The sequence below is a fragment of the Sciurus vulgaris genome, assembly GCF_902686455.1.
Source record: "Sciurus vulgaris genome assembly, chromosome: 16".
In the NCBI taxonomy this organism is placed as follows: domain Eukaryota; kingdom Metazoa; phylum Chordata; class Mammalia; order Rodentia; family Sciuridae; genus Sciurus; species Sciurus vulgaris.
Genome location: NC_136477.1, coordinates 11824601 through 11843553, shown reverse-complemented (window position 1 = coordinate 11843553; position 18953 = coordinate 11824601). Strand labels below are relative to the sequence as shown.

The 18953-nt window shown below is 57.7% G+C and overlaps 1 protein-coding gene across 9 annotated transcripts in view; it reads right to left on the bottom strand.

Moving 5' to 3' along the window:
- The window catches only part of NFIX (nuclear factor I X), a 96212-nt gene that overhangs the window by 23130 nt on the left and 54129 nt on the right, over positions 1 to 18953 (bottom strand). The gene's annotated exons all lie outside the window — the stretch shown is intronic.

Genomic DNA, 18953 nt, shown 5'->3' with positions numbered 1-18953 from the left:
AAGGGCCCATTGTGTGGTGGGAGCTCACAGAGGGCTGGGGGCAGGGTAGAGTGTGTGTGTGTGTGTGTGTGTGTGTGAATATTTTGCTGAGCTCGGGAAAGCCCCCCACACCCGCCAACAGGTCTTCAAGGCTTTGTATGCCAGGGGCACAACAGGGACCTCCAGAATGCCTGCCTGGACACGACAGCTGGCAAGAGGGTGGCGGGTGGTGGGGCAGGTTGTGGGCAGGAGGAAGGCACACACTTGGTGAAGAATCAGCTGCTTGCAAGGGCCAGTGGCGTGGTGGCATCTGAGCACAGGCCATGGTGCTGGGCAGGGCTTTGCCCAACTCTCCAGAGGACCCTGCCTCCTGGATCTTCCCACAATCTGCATTCAGCCTGCTGTCCCCAGAGGGGCAGGAAGAGAGCTGGGCGCTGGGCTGGCGTGCACAGCCGCAGCCTGCTGGAGCGGCCCCTGCTCTCAGAACGGAGGCCCTGCCACGTCTGGAGCTGGGAGTTCTGGCCAAGCTCCTGGCTCCCTGCCTCAGTGTGACGTGTGTGGAAAGGGTGACTGTTTTGAACCCCGTGCTCCCCATCCTTTACCTTGTTCCTTTTTTTTTTTTTTTTTTTTAATTTCAAAAAATAATAATAAATCTTGTTCTAACAAATCAAGGAAACATCACAAGGAAAGTGCCTGCAGGCCCCTGGATTCCTTTTTGGCCTGGAGACAGTGACAGCGGGTCCCAGCCTGGTGATGACTTTGCTGGTAGCACTCTCCGCTTGGAGGAAGCCACAAGACTTCTCCATAGGCCCCCTGGCAGGGCCACCTCTCTGTGCCCTAGCGTCATGTGGGGTGAACTTTCTCATCTTGATCCATTCCTGGATCTCTAGCCCATCCAGGAGGGAACCAAGGGACCTATGTGGCAGGTGGTCCACACCAGGGTCACCTTGCCATAAGGCTGCCTCACCACACAGCTCAGGAAGGTGCACATACTTCAGAACTGGACTGGCAAGCAGAGCCCAGCAAGGAGCACATGACCCCAGCCCTGTTGCCTAGGGGTCTCTGCCATGAAGCCCACCCACCCCAGGGTCAATTCAGCTTCCACCAAGCCCCCCAGGCCCTGTCGGTGGGGCGGGCAGCCTCAGAGTTCACCCATGGAGTGCTGCGGGCGCACGGGAAAAGTGAGGGAGAGAGGGAGGCCGCGCACGTGCTCATGCACGTGGTGCGCAGGCGCACGCGAGCCAGGGGACAGCGCACCCGACAGAGATGGAGGCGCGCCAGCCACCCAGGCAGAGACGGATGGGGCTCTAGGAGAGCACCGCCGACAGGAAATCCTTCTACACCAGGACACTGCCCGAAAGGGTAGTGCTGTTGTTACCATTAGCTCAACGTTAAGCAGCAAGCAGATGCGAGGCGAACGGCAAGGCCAGGCCACGCGCCTTCAGGCGCTGCTCCGGGCGCTGCTGGCAGCCATTTTAGGCTTTGGCAGCCATCTTACAGCTGGCGGCCCCAGCCAGCGTCCCCACAATGCCGCCACCGCCAGGCCCCGACATGCTCAGCTCAGCTCCAGGACAAAAGGCAAAGACACTAGAAAGCTGAGGCAGAGGAGCCAGCCCTGGAGCCAGGGCAGCGGTGGCCAGGACCCCATGATCTGCTCCAACCTCAGCCCTCACCCGCCTGGCATATGCACTGGAAGGGGCAGAGAGGCTGAGGACAGGGACCTGGGGACGCCAATGCTCTGCTGGAAGGCTGCTGAAGCCCTCACAGGCCATGTCCCAGCCCAAGGACTCTACCAGTTCATCAAAAGTGGACCACTGCCCGAGAGTATTACGGCCACACTGGGGCAGGAAGGGATGTGAACATCCGCTCAGGGACGTGCCTTGGACAGACAGGGAAGGGAGGTCACAGGATCCCAGTCAGTGGCTGCAGGGCCCAGACATACTGGGAAGAAGAGGGGACATTTCTCCATCCAGAGGAGGGAGCCAGTGGGCCAGCTTCTCATACAGTGGTCTCTCTGGGAGCCCTGCCCAAAGGTCCGCCTGCTCTGGACAGACCCCAGGTACCAGGAGCTGTGCCCAGGGAGGCACACTACCAGAGTATCCTGCACCTTGACCCCTTTTTGTTTGGGCTCCCTGGGGGAGGGGATAACCCCGGGATTCCGGACACAGAGGAGGAAGGCCCCTTTATGACACCCCTCCCCAGGCCCCGCCTCATGGCTGCTTGGCTTTTATCTGGCAGAATGGGGCTTATCAGAGCCACCAGCTGAACAAACACACAAATCCACGGTTAGTGAGAAAAAACACTCTGCCTGAACTCTTTATCTCTTGTTCACAGGCCCCGAACACTGCCCACTGCCAACAGCACAGGAGGGGACCTGATGGAGCACAGCGGGGCTCCGTTCTCCACTTTGGAGGTGGAAGGCTGCCGCCCTGACTGGCTGGGCCACTGCTCAGTCTCCATGCCCCATGCCCCTGCCACCCCCCTTTTTTCCCTCCTTGCCCCCGAGCCCAGGGTGGCTCTTCTCTGACAGTCCCTGCCAGGCAAACGTGCATGAGTGAGCCCCTGCCCACACGAGCCCCCCTTCCAGTGACTGCTTTCTCACCGGGGACAATGGGCCAGCTGGTGGCCTGTGGGCCAGTGGAGAAGCAGGGATGGTGTTGGCTGGCACAAGGCAGGCAGGTGCCGGCTCCATCTCTTATCCTCTCCCAAAGAGCCCACACCCAGAGGCTCTCTCTGGTTCCCATCTTCTGGGGCCACAACCCTAGCAGCCTTTCCCACCTAGACCTTCTCTCTGGCTTTGCTTCCAGAGGAGTGGGGTCTCCAACTGCACACCCCCAGTTCAAGTCCACCCTAATCAAGGAGGAAAAGAAACCCCACCCCTTCCCTGTACCCACTTTCTTCAGAGACCAGGCTCCCTCACTCCCTGCAGAGGGAGGAGATGGGATACAGGGGTTACCTCCACCCCCTGAACCCAAGACAACTCAATGGTCCTGGGGTCCCAGTTGTGAGAACCAGAGGTGGTCTGGCTGTGAGCCTGCCTCCCACCCTGCCTCTCAAGCGCAGCTACCGGAGATCGAGTTCAGCCTCTGTGTCCAACAGATGTCTGGATAAGCAGGCCTCTGGGTCCCTACCCCCAGACCAGCTTTCAGAAGGGAGGGAATCTCTGCGCCCACAGTTCATTTTCAGTGTTGTTGGGTGGTGCGTGGGCAGGCTGGTTTGTGTCACACAGTGCACAGTTCTGCTGACTGTCCCCCTCTGGGGACCTGGGCTGCTCAGGCAATTCATGCCTCCAAAGCATAGGCACCCCTGCCAGTAGTTCTGGCTACTCTATAGGCTTACAGAAAGGAGGGACCTGACAGGCAGATGATAAATCTGGACTCTGGGTAGGGCCCAAGTGGACTCTGCAGAATAAGCCTCTGACATGGGACGTGGCTCCAGGCTCCAGGCTCCCCATCCACCAGCACCATGGGTCACTCCACTGCATCAATGGCTGGTGGACTTAGGGAGTTAGGCAATACCCAGAGCAGGACCAAGACCTGCTGACAGTAGCCAGTGTGAGCCCTTCCTTTCCTCAGGCCCTTCCGTATTCTGGGAACAGCTACAAGGCCCCCAAGTGCTACCCTTGACCCCAAGCAGAATCTGCCTTCTCAAAATGGGAATCTCCACTCTCCACATGTACCTCCTTTGTGGTTCTAGGCTCCGCCTTCTGGGCTCCCTCCTCCTCGCCTCCCTCCAGTCCCTCCAGTCCCTGCTCCTCTCCTGCTGCTGTTTGCTTGCGTGAGTTTGGAGAGGACCCTGCCTCTTCAGCAGTGCTCAGGTGGGAGGCTCCCACGGCCAGGAGGAACCCCGCATTGCCCACAAACCCTGATTGACAGTGTGTTTTTAATATATCTATTTTCCAGCCCCAGACGGGGATATATTTATGGCTACTCTAGGTGAGGGAGGAATTCCTGCTCACTGCAGTTAACACTCTCCTTAGCTCCCACGAAAAACAAACGCACTCTGCGAAAGGGTCCGTGTGGAGCCTGCCGGCCATTTGACCTCATGGACTTCACCCAGCTAGTTCTTTGGGGACCGAGAGGGATGCCCAGATCTGACCTTGGCCACACCCACAGATGTATGCCCAGGTATGTGTGCAGACTCGGGAGAGCACGCTTGTCATCCCTCAGGTGCACACGCACGCTTGGAGACAACACCGGCCCCTCTTGCTGTCAAGAAAGGGTAAATAAGATGGCACATCCAGAGCTGCCAGAAAGGAATCCCCTCTGGCCCAGGGGGACTCTGCTGGCCTTGGGGTATGCCTGCCCTCTCCCTGGCCCTCCCCAGGCTGGAGATTCCAGAAGCAGGTGGGCTGTCTCCCAGCAGCCACAGCACCCTGCCCCCAACAGCCGCACCTCCTCTGCCTACCTCCCCCTCCTCTGTGATTCCAAGAGTCCAGGGCACAGGAAATCCAATCTTGAGGGGAGCCAGAGGCCCAGCTTGCAGCAATCAGAGCTGGAGAATGTGACTATTGTGCTTCCTGAAACCCAAGTCCAAGAATCTGAGACACCCTGAGGAGGGGGACATGGATGGATAGGGGCTAGGGGTGGGTCACAGAGGGGTTCTCCCCTGTCTCAGCAAGCGGGACACTTGGGGGACTGAGGAAGTCCTTGAGAATAAGGGCAGCCAGAGGGCAGAGGGAGGCAGGGCAGGGTAGACCCAGGGGCCTTCCAGGACCTTCTTCCCCTGCATTTCCCACCTGCCCTGTGGGCCAGCACACATGCACACACATGTAGCCTGGAGCCATCCTGAGACTGTGGCTTTCCCCTGTACTGTCATCCCAAGACTCAGTCTGGAAGCAGGAGCCTGGCCAGAAGCGCAACTCCGAAGCTATTGGGGGGAGCCAGGAGGCACAGGAGGACATGTCACCCTTCCGTCACTCTCCCCTCTCTCTCATTCTGCTTCTGTTCATGGATTCAAAGGGTGACATGGCTTAAGTCACCTGCTTGGTGAGGGTGGGGGGAGAATGTGGCAGAGGGGATGAGTGACAGGAAGGGGAAGACACCCATAGGCACACATGGTCTACTCCTCTCTGGCTGCCCCTGAGGCTGAGGCTCAAGGAAAGCCATGGGAGTAGGGGTGGCAGGTTACAGACACCTGGCAGACCCAGGGTGGACACTCCACCCTCCATAACTGACCCTGGAATAATGGCCTTCTCACCCTGACCCACCCCTGCCTCCACAGTCGCTACGTGGGCTACCCTGGGGGGCAGTGGCAGGCCAGCTGATGCAGGACTCACAGTGTGGTGGTGAGGCTGCAGGAAGGGAAGAGGTGAGTCCGCCAGTGCATCTGGTACCCAGGAGACCAGAGGGGCAAGCTCAACCTGCATCTGAAAGCCTAGGGCCCAGACGACATCAAGGGGGAGAAGACCCACCCCCTACAGCCCTTGGCCACCACATTCCACCCACAGGATGGTGGTGGACCCCTAACTTGAAGCCCTCCAGACACCAAGCCCACCTCTACCACCCTCACATAATAAGAAAGGAATTCTTAAACTCATGGTTTTCCTCCAAGAAGATAAGAGTCAGAACTCCCACCTGCACGCCATCCCTAGCGAGCAGCCTTCTCAGGAGCCCTCCTGGGTGAGCTGAGCAGGGTTCTCCGCCAGGCTCCCGCCACCTGCTCGGAGGCCCAGGGAGAACTGGAGATGGAGCCCTGGGCACTGAGGAGTGGGAGGAGCCACGAGGGTACCTGGTGCTCAGTTGTTCTTCTCCAAGGGATGACAGGCCTGACTAAAGAGGAGAGGGAAGGGCTGTGTCCCTGCCAGAACACTGTCAGGAGGACAGGGAAAGAGCCAGGTCACCTGTCTGTCAGAAGCCACTCCAGCTCTGCTCAGTAGCTAATGCATGAGACCCTTGGCCACTGCTGAACTGAGAGGTGAGAATGTGCCTGCAGGATGCAATGCTGACCTTCGGTACTTCAGACAGGGTTCCACAACCGTCTGTGGAGCGAACGAGCAGAGCTGGGGCTTGCTCAACAGAGGTGCCCAGGGGCAAGAAATGCCCATCAGAGCAGCATTTGCAGACACTAAGGAAAGAGCACAGAGAAGAACCTCCCAAAAGGAGACAGGTGGAGCTGTGAGGCCCATGCCTGCCTCTGCTTCCCCACTGGGCTTGCCCTTGACTGCCCTTGGTCTGGACCCGTGTGTGCTGAAGCGGGCACAATGCAGAGCTCTACCACATCAGCCTCCACCCTGGGTGGGGGGCCTTGCCGCAGCAAAGAGGGGTGGAAGAAGGATACTGAGGCAGAGGGAGGTACAAGAAGGAGGTGGGCAGACAGCAATGGCACTCCAAGGCTCCCTGGTCACGTCTGAGTCCAGAACCTCCCAGCCAGCAACCTTGACCAAGTGAGAACTGTTCCCTCATCTGTAAGGTGGCGGTCACACCTGCCCTGCAGGGTTGCTAGGGAGGGAGAGTCAGAAAATGTAGGGCCTGACTTAGGGCAGGGGCTCCATAAAGCAGGTTGTCCTTCCACCTCATTACATGGCCCCTCATCTCCACTTGACGAGACCCGAGTCCTTCCAGGCTCTGCTCAGATGCCACCTCAGTGGGGAAGCTGAGGCTGGCCCTCGGCTCTTGTCCCAGAGGAGCTCACACACTGTATGACATGGCAAACGTGTCTGAGATTGTAGTCTTGAACCCAGAGACCATGGCTGGCCAGCAGAGGAGCTCCCTCAGGGCCTGGCCCACTATCTGGTAAGAACAGCATAGAAGTTTCTAGGCAAATAGAAGGCAGAGCCGGGATGGACACCCTGTACAGACGTCCCTCCCCACATCCGTGTGCAGTAGCCATCAGTGAATGGTGTCAAGCTGGTCACCCTGCTGGAAGGGGAGAGGCAGGGAAAGAGAAGGTCAGGAGATGGGCCAGCCCAACAGGTAAGGGGAAGACAGTGCTTGTGCCCCTGGATTCTGAGGATACTGGCCTCAATGGCCCATCCAGCCCTTTCCAGCCCTGGCGATACAGAGAGCTAAGGATACCAGGAGTACAGATGCTGACCTTTGGGCAGCAGGGATGGCACATCTGGTAGAGCTGGCTGGTACCACAATTCCAAGACAGCCTGAGGCCAGAAATTATGTGATCACGGGGTCCAGGCAAGTGGCCCCAGTCCTTAAAACCTCAACCTGAGTCTCAAGGTGGAGAAGGCTTTCCATACCTCACACCTGGGGAATATCCAGGGGCCCAGCAGAAGGGGTGCCCCCTCCCAACAGAGCCTGCAGAACTGCTCCCCATCCCCACCCACTCTCTATTTCCAGCATTGCCCTTTCTGGCCCTTTGAGTTGCCCAGGCCAGGCTGGCCAGACATCCACCCCCACCCCCAGCTGCTCTTCAGGCTATTAATAGTGTCCCCACCTTCCCAGGGTAGGGCACCATAGCCCCCCCCAGCCCCCAAATGCATTTGTCCTTGGCCTAATTATTCATAAAGGGACAGAGTCCTCCAGGCCCTCATGCCAACCTGGGATGAGAAGGGGGAGGCAGAGACTCTGGAGGCCACTTGAGGGATTGCCTGGCACAAGCCGGGATTTGGGGAAAGAAGGGAAGGAGGCATTATATCCCAGAACACTAGAGTGACAAAAAGACAAACGTAAAACTAAGAGATGGAGGGGCCCACAGAGAGAGGGAGGAGCTGAGGAAGACAGTAGGGGCCAAAGCAAAACAGCTCAAGGAAGAAGACTGGAGAGCAGGCCGAGGCTCTAAGGAGGCAGGCAGAGGAGGGCAAGCAGAGAGGAGGAAGCAGAGGGGAAAAAACACAGAACAGAAGGGATGAGAACTGTACAAGAGACACTCAAGAGCGGCTTCATGGGCACCACTGCCTGGGCTGCATGCAGCTGCCACCATCTGCCTGGTGGGCACTCAGCAATGGGAGGGGATGGGAAGCCATCAGAACATCAGATGCCCCCCAGCTTCTCAGGAAGGGAAGGGAGGAAAAGGAAGAAGAGGGTGGAAGAAGGAACAACTCCAGAGACGGGAAGTGGGAAGAGAGTCCACACAGAGCAGGAACTGCCCTCTCAGCGCTGGTAGGAAGGTCCCTAAGCCCTCTGCCTGCTCACCTAAGGAAGTGGAGCCGGCAGGGCAGGACAGAGGGCTGAAGGGATGGGGCACCAATCCCCCTTGAATCTGAGGACCCCCCTCTTTTGGGCCTCGAGCAGGGTCCTGCTCCCTCCTGCATCCCACTGCCCCACTTTTCTTGAGAGAATTCATCCAGGAAATCCAGGGATCTGGATAGGAAGAGCCTACCAGAACCCATCTACCTCAATTCACCCTGTAGGGAGGGGGCTGAAGGCCCCCTCCCTCCAGCCTCAGGTGCTCTACCTCTTTCAGCCTCTATGGGACAGTAACCAGCACCCAGGTCAGAAAGTCTGAAAGAGCCTCCTCCAGCTAGGGACTTGCCCTGGTTGCAGGGAGACTGACTCTGGCTCATGCAAGAGCAACAAACACAAATGCACCCCATAATCAGATGTTTTGGCAAGGTCCTGCTCCTGCCTGGAGGCTGAGCAGCCTTTCCTTCAAATCCCACCCACACTGACCCTCTGGCTGGGCCAGGGCTAGGGGAGTGGGAGACTCTGACTCTGGATTACATGAGAGCCCATGGACCTGGTCACCAGTTCACCCTGGTCAGGAGCTCTCGACCTTCAGCTGCTTGAGGATAAGCCCTCTGTCTGCCCCCACAACCCAAGGATGGAACCCAAGCATGCTCTACTGAACCACAACCCAAGCCCTTTCTTTATTTTCTATTTGAAGACAGGGTCTCGTTAAGTTGCTCAGACTGGCCTCAAACTTGCAATCCTCTTGTCTCAGCCTCCTGAGTAGCTGGGATTATAGGTGTACACCACTGTGCTCAGCTCCTATTTTGTTCACTACTATATATCTCAGCCCTAAAACCACAGCTGGAGTGAATAAGACTCTAAAGAGACCTTTCTAGATTCTTCTTCCAACTACATCCACACTGGCCACCCAAGGGACGGAAGTACCAGCTATCTGGCACTTTCTGCCTGTGAAAAGAGAACATTTCTCCTGCAGGCCAAATCTGACCTCATGCCCAACTGATGTGGGAATCTTGGCAACACTAACCCTCCTGCAAAGTCCAGCTAGGACTGGGCACGGGACTGGCCACACTGACCTCATATCCAAGAGCTGAGCTGACCAGAGGAAGGAACTTGAGGCTCCCTGTGAAGAACAGGGCAAGCCAGTGGCATCTCTCCCCCAGGTCTGCTCCTTTCCTCACCTGGGTGGCCCCACAGCAGCCCTCTTCCTGAGCTGTCCAGATAGGCAGGAAGGATTTGGAAGTTGGCTCCAACTTGGAGCCCTGAGAGCCCTGGCAGGGCTAAGCCCAAAAGAAGGCCTCCTGAGAGCTGAGGGAGACCTGGGTGCCAAAACTAGACCTGTTACTGGACCCCCAGTTTGTCTTTCTGGCCTCCTGGTGCAAAACAACCAATACCTGTTCAAACAATACCTCAGGAATTTTACAGAGATTTTTACTGAGAATGAGATGAGATGGTGCACTGAAAAGTAACAGGCACATGTAAGGACCGTTCAAGTTGCTGAAGGGACAAAATAACACTGATCCCTCAGCCTGGCAGACACCAAATTCTCCCATTCATAATACTCCTAAGAACCCAAGGGGGCTTCCCAGGGTGGCCCTGCTGCCTGGCTGAGGGAGGGTGGCCCTGCGCTCCCAGACACCACAGCTAGGTGGCGCAGCGAGTTAACACTAGCTGCCCTCTGTGGGAGGCTGCAGGGCAAACTTGTGGACAGCCGGGGCCCCAGCTCCCATTGCATCCCCTCTGCATACCCACCAGGCCCCAGCAGGAAGGAGACGACCTAGCCAGGCCTGGACCACTCACACCCCAGGTTGTGCACCAGGGAAGGAGCTGCTTGAATCAGTGGCTCCTGTTGCTGCTGCTGCCAAGCACATCCCGTGACATGATGAGGGCCGAGCTTCCCGTTTGCATTGATTAGGAACAGCTTGTGGTGCGGGGGCCGGATGAAAGGGGGCCCTGGAATGGGCGGGTGAGGAGAAGTGGGGGGCCTGCCAGGTGTGTGGTTGGGAGAGATGTGATTCTGTGGGCCCAGTCCCACCCTGCAGGCCCAGCAGCCTTTAGTCCTGCCTGCCTCTTGATTTGGGGGACTCTTTGGCCATATGACCTCAGGAATGCTTCTAACACATAAGGGTGCCCTTACCTTTTGGCAGTGCAGACTTGTCTCTACACTTGATAAACTGGGGAAAAGTAAGTTTCCCCCACCCCCACCCACTCTCACAGGAAAAAAGAGTAAAAGAAATGAAGACGCAAAGTCAGAGATCAGGAACCAGAGATGGGGAGAGAAATGGAGAAAAGTCAGGAAGGCAGGGTGCAGGGAACACCAGCACTGCAGTGGCGGCAGCAGAGGGGGCAGGCACACCCTCGGCCGGGGCAGGCAGTGTGGAGAAAGGCCCCTTTGTTCCACTGGGAGGTTAGCCGAGGTGAGTCCCGCCCCCCAACCCCCCTGACCCTGGGCGGTGCAAATCACTTCACAGGGTCTGGCGCTGGCCTGGCTGTTTCACTGGCCCCCCAATCCTCCACCCCAGAGCAGAGCCATCTAGCTGGTTGTGGGAAAGCTGCTTCCTACCCCTGCTTTGCCTAAGCACTCAGAGTCATACATGTGGGGCTGGGCTAAGCTCCTCCAATGGGTCTCTGGACGCCTGCTCTGCCAGCCACAGCAGCTTGTCCAGGCTTCTCCTAAGCTGTGGGCTTGGGGTAGGTTGAACATACAGCAGGCACCCTGCAAGAGTGAAGCAGTGCCATGCTTGGAAATGGTGCCCAAGAGGCGTGCTGGCTGGCCACGCCCCTCCAAATCCAGGCCTTTTTCAGTGACTTTCCAGGACTTCTCAGAGTGGGGTCTGGGCTCTGTTACTAGGGTTGCCCTCAGTGGTCATCTGTCTCCAGTAAAGGGGGCTGAAGTCCAGACCCCCAGAGCCAGCCAAAGCAGAGGCTGAAGTGGGGCTGGGCAGGGATGGAGGAGAGAGACTTCTGAAAGCCCCACGGCTCGCAGCACACCATTCCCAGCCCCAGCTCAAGTGGGAACGCAGGGACTCTGCACCTTTACTAGCACTCCCCACCACTCATTAAGGCTCCGGGCCACCCCATGTGGGGTTTTCCACAGCCCTAAGAGCAAACCCTTCACACTTCTCAGGCAGAGCTTGGTGGTTTACCCTTGACCAAGAAGTGTGTCCCCTTTCTAATCAGTGGTATCCCCCAGCTCCCACCCCAGGAATGTGCAGCAAAAAACCTGCAAGGAGGGATTGGCTGGGACCCTACTGTCCCTGACAGTCCCCTGGCCTCAGGCTGGTGGGGGAGGTACTTTCTCTTCAGGACGTCCCAGCCTCTCACTAGCTGAAAGTAGTGACAAAGGGAGGAGGTGGTGTCCCCAATTCCCAGGCCTGTGAGGCCTCTGGCCTGGGAAGTGGAGCAAGAGAAAAGGAAAAGGTGGAGGGGAGAAGACAGGGAACAGGGCAGTGGCAGCAGCAGCTGGAAGTACAGGGAACCTGAACAGGGCTGCTGAAATCGGCTGCAAGAAGCTGCAGCTCAGATACACAATGTCCTGCCAAACCTCGGTCCTTTAATTCAATTAAGAATGGGACAGACTTCCCAGATTTTTCTGTGTGAGTGCATGTGAAATTCTGATGCGCATGAATCCGGAGATCAGCATGTGCATTTGTGCACGTGTGGATGTGTGAACCCTGATGGTAGAGGGAGAGGCATTAGGGATGCGGGAGGGGAGAGGTGGGACACAGAGGTTCTCTCTAGAGGGACCAACTCCAGACCAGGGGGGTTGGGGAGATAGCTCAGTTGGTAGAGTGCTTGCCTTGCAAGCACAAGGCCCTGGGTTCAATCCCCAGCACCGCAAAAACAAAACAAAGAAACAAAAACCCCCTCCAGATCAGGGCTCTCAACCCTTACACCCTGGACTCTAGGACTGGCTCACTGTCCATGGTGGGGTGGATCCAGGGGCTGTCTTCACTGTAAGATATTGTGTAGCATTTCTGGCCTGCACCCACCCAGTGCCAGTAGCATTATTGCCAAATGTCCCTCGGGGGCAAAGTCAGCCCTGGTGAAATCCACTGCTCTTGGGCATCATCAGATGAAAACTGGCTCAAGTCCTTACTAGGGAGGTGCCTCATCTCTCCCCTTTCCCCTTGACTGTAGTCCCAGCATGCATGCTTCCAAAGTGTTTCTTCTGAGCTAAGGTCCCTGCCTTGCCACCTGGTCCCAGAAGAATCAGTGAAAGTTCTATAAAGGGCAAGGTGCTGGTTATGTTCCATGTGCTCCTGAGTTCTCTCAGTGTGTGTCCCTACACAAAGCTGAAGTCGTGAGCTGAAGTAATGCACACCTGAGATCCAGACCAAAGCAAAAAAAGTATTCTGCGTTGCTGGGGGAAGGGCTCACAGGCTCACAGGCTCACAGGCTCACAGGCTCACAGAAGAAGTGAGGACTTACTTGCCTGGAGACAGATCTTGCGAAGACATCCTTCTTAGTCCCAGGTCAGCAGAAGTCCACCGACCCCACCCCCAGTCCTCTTGCACTGTCCTACTACATCCTCTTCCAGAGGTCACCTATAGCAGTCCTGTCCCAGGGTAGGGCCAGCTTCAGCAGCCTTTCTTCCCCAGGCCCAGGGGAAGCTTGCCTCTCTCCCCAGCCCTCCAGGAGCCCTGAACAGTCCCCTTCTGGGAGCAGAGCCAAAAAGATGGGAGAAGGATGTTTATAAGCTGCTAAAGGGAAAAGTGGGAGGTGGGGCTGAAGAGGCCCAGGTCTCCAGGTAGCACAGACAGGGGCCCGTGGGAAGGGAGGGAGGTTGCCTTCTCCCAGGAGCCCAGTATCTGGCAGACTGGAGGAAGAAGCAGCCTCTGCCCACCCCCACAACTGGGCCTAACTGGCCACAAATGTTCTCTACAGTGGCCTGCCAGATGAGTTTCTTGACACTGGTATCCTGACCCACAGGACTTTGAGACATTACTGAGGTTGTTTGTTTTGTTTTCCTTTTTAGCGTGTTCCCCGACTCCTCGGCCTGAGGAGAACAGGACCAAGGAAGGACACAGGGCCCTGGGAAACCGAGGCTGGGAGCGTGGCGTCAGGAGCCGCTTGGTGGGAGCGAAAGCCAGTCTCCAGCTCCTAGGGCTCTGCACACAGCTAATGGGAGGCTGGCAGCGGCAAATTGTTGTTTACTTTTAATTAAGTAAACAATGTCGGCTTTCCGCCTCCTCCCCTGCCATCCCAGCCAGTAATTTGGGGGATGACAATGGGGCTGTTTCCTCCCTCCTGCCTTCTCCTCTCCCTAGAAGCACTCCTGCTCCCTCTGGCTCCACAGTCACTGGAACTTGCCACTAGTGGGGGAGGCTTCACGCTGGAGGGACAGGAAGGCCCCAGTCAACCTGCTACCTGCTGACTCCAGCCGGCTTCAGGTCCCCCTTGCCAGGAGTGTGGCTCCACTGCCACCTCACTCAAAGGCCACAAGGGCAACCTGGCCCTCACACTCTAGTACTCAAGACGTGGTCCACTCTCTCCCATCCCCTCCCCGCTGCAGCTCTCCTCTCTAACCACCATCTCTAAAAGGCCAAAAACAGGGTGACCACGAGTCCCTGAGGGATGAGGTAGCAGAGAGATTGAAGCACAGGTTAGGAGGATATTTCACCAAGTCAGACAGGTCTCTCACAGGTCACCTGCCAGTGGAAATTTCTGGTCCACTGAGGCAGAGCTGGAGACCTGCCCCACCACCACCCACCCTGCCACAGGCCGCTAGGTGGTACCAGATTTCCTCAGATGAGGAGCTGGCTTTATGGCCTTGCTTTCCACTGTTGCTGTCTTGAAATTCTTAATTTGTGAACAAGGGGCCCTGCATTTTCATTTTGCACTGGGTTCCACAAATCCTGCAGCTGGTTCTGCTTGGAGGCCTGAGTGAGTGAGGAACAGAAAGAAGGCTAAGCTAGCTTTTCATCCACTGGTCCTGCGTGGGGGTGTGGGCACTGGACTACCCTGTGTGGAGAGACAGGCAACAGGGCTCTGAGGCCCTGAGAAGGCTGGATTTCAAATGCAGTATCCTGAGGATGGGACTCCCCATAGACACACTTCTCCAAGCCCTCTGCACAGTGGTGCTCCATGCATGCTGCAGAACTGAGCGGAAGGAAGAGAAGGGGAATCCCTTCAGTCCCTCTCCCACCTCTCCCTCCCAAGGATCGAGCAGATGGGTCCCGAGGCAAGCCTAGCCTCCAGCTCACTCACACCCCCTCCTCCCAAGACTTTCCAAGGTGTGTGTATGGGGAGGGGTGCTGAGTCGTGTGCAATCCCACTCCTTCCCCTGCCTGGCTGCTTCCCCACCTCCTTCGGAAGGGCGGGGTCTGCGGCTGCAAAGTTGGCTGGGGCTGGATGCAATTTCAGCCGCAGAGCAGGGCTCCCTGGATGGAAGCAATTTTCTCATTAGGACCCCAGGCCTGCTTGCCCGTTGGTTCTCAGCCCTCACTCCCCTCCTGAGAAACCGCACCCCACAGGCCTCCCGACAGACCACTCACACGCACAGGGAACCGCACGTGTACTGAGTCAAAGGGGCGATTGTGGGGTCAGTCTAGTGAGGCTGGGTGCAAGGAGAGATCTGCTGGCACAAAGCCCTGGCCGGGAGGCTGAGGCACCATTGGGACCCCTCACCCAGCAGCCTACTGCAGGGGAAGAGTGGCTCCCAGACCCCAGGCCAGAGAGCGGAGGCTAGGGAACCTGGAGCCCAGCCCACTTGAAGGCTGACCTCACGTGACACTCCTGGGAGACCCTCCAGTGCTCAGGTCTGTCACCAGCCCATCCCCTCCTTGCTCAGCTGGGCCTAGGGCAAGCAGATGGGCTCTCTGGAGTCAGGCCCCCCTCCCCCAGCCCCGAGGCTGCTCTAAGTGGAGGGTGGTCTTGGCCAAGGGAGGGGGAGAGCTGAGGCCCCGGGAGGGGTGGCTCCACTCCGCAGACACATGTGGTTGGACTTAAAAAGCTATTAGAGAGTGAGGCGCTGGCGGGAGTGCGGCCGGCCCTCGCACCAGAGGCGGGCGGGGTGTGGGGGGCAGATGCCGAGGCAGTGAGCTCAGCACCTCCTGCTCCCTCTCCAGCAGGGCCTGGAGGACTCAGAGGACCCTCACCCAGCAGGAGAGTGGGGCAATCCCTTAGGGAAGGGCAGGCAGACTGCTAGACCTTGGTCCAGGACAGAGTCTGGAAAGCTCAGCAGTCAGAACTCTAGACCTCCGGTGGGCTAACCTCTGGGGGAGGGGTGGGGAAAGTTGTGCCCAGGGCTTGGATGGGGTCCAGAAGGGCTCAAATAGGTCCTCAGCTTCCCTCAGCTGGCTAGGGGTCTCCTCAAGGGATGTATGTGTGTTCTGTGGGGCTGGGAAGGGGGATTATTAGGACAGCAGGAAAGAGCAAGGGAAGGGAAAAGTGGGCCCCACCCATCACGAGGCCAGAAAGAACCGACGGAAAGTTCCCTAGAGCCGCCAGCTTGTAAAAAGTTCCTTTTCTTTCCAAATTATGAACATTTTTTAACAAGGGGGGGACCCAGAGCAGTGATCTAGGACTTCATTAGGACCGTGTGTGTGTGTGTGTGTGTGTGTGTGTGTGTCTGTCTGTGACTGTGTGTAACCGTGACTAAAGAGTGTGCATCTTGCATCTCAAACTGCTCTACTCAAAGCCAGGCCATCTATCCTTGGGGCTCCCATTCACCACCCTCCTCAGGTCCTCTTATTTTCAGGGATCTGCCACCATCCTTTTGTACCTAACCCCAGGGGGCACCCCACTACTGTTACAAAGTGAGGTGGTACCAGGAGGTCAGGCACAAGGAGCAGGAACAGATCTGGGTCTGGCAAGCCACTTGCTATGGACCCAGCTCCATCCCTTGTGGGTAGGTCTCCCCATCAATCACGCAGGCCACAACATCCCCAGGAGTAGGCTTTAGGCTGGGGCCCCCCACAGAATTGCATGGAAACGTCTTGCCCAAGGCTCTAGAGACCATTTTGAGCTCCTCAGACATCCACTGAGATCACCCCAGGATTTCAGGGCAGTCAGAAGTAAGGAGCTGGTGCTTCTTCTGCTATGTGGGGGCAGGAGCTAGGTGTTTGGGAGACATTCAGTCTTCCTAACTGCCCCACAGGGTGGAGGTTATTTTCCCCATTTTAAGAGATAAGAACTAAGACTGGGTAAACCAACCAAGATCAGCGGAACCTCCAGTTGCCTGCCTCCCGGGGCTCTGCAGGCCCACAGGCAGAGCTCCTTCTTAGGAGTCTCCTTTCTCAGCCAGGATCCAGATCCACCCAGGGGAGAGATGGGAACTGTGGGATGACCCTGGGCAAGGCAGAGCAGAGCAGGAGAGAGGGGACTGCTCTGAGCCACCAGGAGTGGGGCCAGGCAGTCTGAGTGGGGGAGGAGCTGACCACGGAGAGCCAGGATCCTCGCTCAGGAAACTCGCAAAGAATGCAGTTGGCAGCAGGCCAGTGGGCCAGGACCACAAAGAGGCCTTTGTTTTAGGAGGTGTCCAGGGAGTGGATGGACAGAACGGCAGAGGTGGGGGCAGCACCCCTTGGGGGTGGGACTCAGGGAGAGCACACACTGCCCCCTCCTGTCTGCCTCCCCACACCTCAGCCCAGCAACAGTGGGTTCTCTGCTCAGGGTCCAGAGTCCAGGGAAGACCCCTGGGATCAGGTTGCCCCACTTCTCAGCTCCCCACCTTCCTCGGCTGGTAGGAGGGGCTCTGTCCCACATCTACCCTTCTGACTCCCGGAAGATCCTAGGAACCCTGGGGGACATTAGTGGTACAGGAGCTCTCTGACCTCCAGAATGGACTCCTCCTCTCCTAGTTGTCCCTACTTCCCTCTGGGAAGGAGGCAGGGGGCGTGGTGGGGGGGTTGTAATAGTTCCCTCCCCTCCCTGCTCTGTATTTGCAGGGTTTCTCTGGCCCCTTCTTGGCATCTGGAAAAGTTTGGGAAACGTAAAAAATTTTTTCTTTTGGAGAGTTTGTCTATCACTCCCTAGACCTGCCAAGAGGAAGAAGGATGAGGGGGGCAGTCTGGGGAGTGGGGGACAGAGGAAAGTCAGAAGAGAAAAAGAGCCTTTGGGGAAGGAGCGGAGGAGCACTCAACACGCCCCACAGCCCACTGAGCCCCACCCACTTTTCTTGGAATTAACAGAAAAAGACCCCCACAAACACCCTCCAGCCTACCCAGCACACCGGATCCCCGTGGGCTCTGCCCCGCACCACCCTCGGCACCTTTCCTGGCCACCCCTGCCAGACACAAGTGTTCCCCCAGGGGACATCTGGGTTGTGGGGCCCACAGAAGGAAAGCACAAGACATCTTAAGGGTGAGTGGCACCAAGACTCATCCCCAGAAAGAGCACACACCCAACACACTACTGTCTGAGAGGACCAAGACTGTCTTGTCTAAGTTGAGGTGCCCCTTTGCTCTGATGGCCCCAGCAGACAGGCTGAGGGCAGGATGCTGCCCTGAGTGAACCCCATGACTCATGGCAGCACTGCCTAGCAGCCCCCAGGTCATCACCAGGCCACCTCAGGGGATGTGCCTGTGTTCCTGGCCGTTTGTGTCCCCTAGGACAGCTCCCATCAAAGCTCTGCCCTGGTCCAGGGGGCCAGCAGTGTGCCTTGGCCTCCCAAGGATGGCCCCACTCCTGGGGACAGAGGAGCACACCTGCGATAAGGGATAATTGAGGCTCGGGGACAGCCTGGAGGATGAGTAGCACCTGGGTACTAGCTGGAAGAGCAGAATCATAGGCCCTACCCCAACCTGCTTATGGGGCAGTCCCAGGGATCTGAGTTTAAGTGAGCCTGCAGGGACTCGGATGGGAACTCCCACGAGAGGCCCCTGACTGGGGATGCACGAGGAGGGAGGCAGAATGGAGGATGAAGTGCCGTGCTGGAGAGGGGCGCGAGGGTTCAGCGTTAACTGGGCACCACCTGGATCCAGGGGGGATTTGGTCTCCAATCCTATCGGCAGAGCAGAGAGCAAAGGGAAGAAAGGAAGGAAGGGGTGGCACAGAGGATGAGCAGCTGGTGGGAGGGAGGTCTGCAGAGGAGGAGGAGAAACCCGCCAGCACGGGGAGCCGGCAGGGCAGGCCAGCGGGAAGGGGACTGCAGAAGGCCTTCCCACCGCCACTGACGGCTCCCAGGAGCCACACCCCTCCAGGCACCTGCTAAGGCGGCAGGCGGGTCCTGTTTCTTTAACCCCGGGGCCTGTTGACACAGATTAGTATCGCTGGTCAGGGGTCAATAGGGAAGGCTCTTGAGGTCGAGACCTGAACAACTGGAGTTGTAATGAGCCACGTGGGGAAGAGGCCCAGGGAGAGGAGAGGGCCGAGGAGGAGGGAGGAGGAGGAGGGCTGGGCTGCTCTGAGGAAGGGCCTCTCCAGCACTTGCCTGGGCAGCTCTTGCCTCCCTGAACCTGCTGTGCTTGGAGCTTAGGGAAAGTTGGACTCACTGGCCAGTGCTGCAGAGACGCAGATGTGTCACCGACTAGACAAGCTAGAGCTAGAGACCCAGCTGGGCAAGGACAGGGAAGAATCTGGTAGGAAGAAAAGACATGAGCGCTGGCCAGAGGCTCTGACCTATATGTACCCTGGGGGGCCAGACAGCGCTCCCTCTCCCTTCACCCCTATTTTCCTGAGTGGAAGCTGGTGGGCCTCAAGATACCCCTGCTCCTCCCTGGGTCTGCAGTGGGGTGGCACTGCACCCACCTGTGGTGCATGCCCACCTTGGCCACCTGGCAGAGCCTGAGCTGAGTGATTCACCTGGAGTCATCTGGTCCTTAAGTGGGGCTGGTGCGGAGCCTAGACAGTGTACCAAGCTCCCAGTGAGAGAGTCTCAGTCCCCTCATCAGCAACGGGGTCCACAGCACAGCACCCAAGTGGCAGGGCAGTTGCTCCTGTACTTTCTAG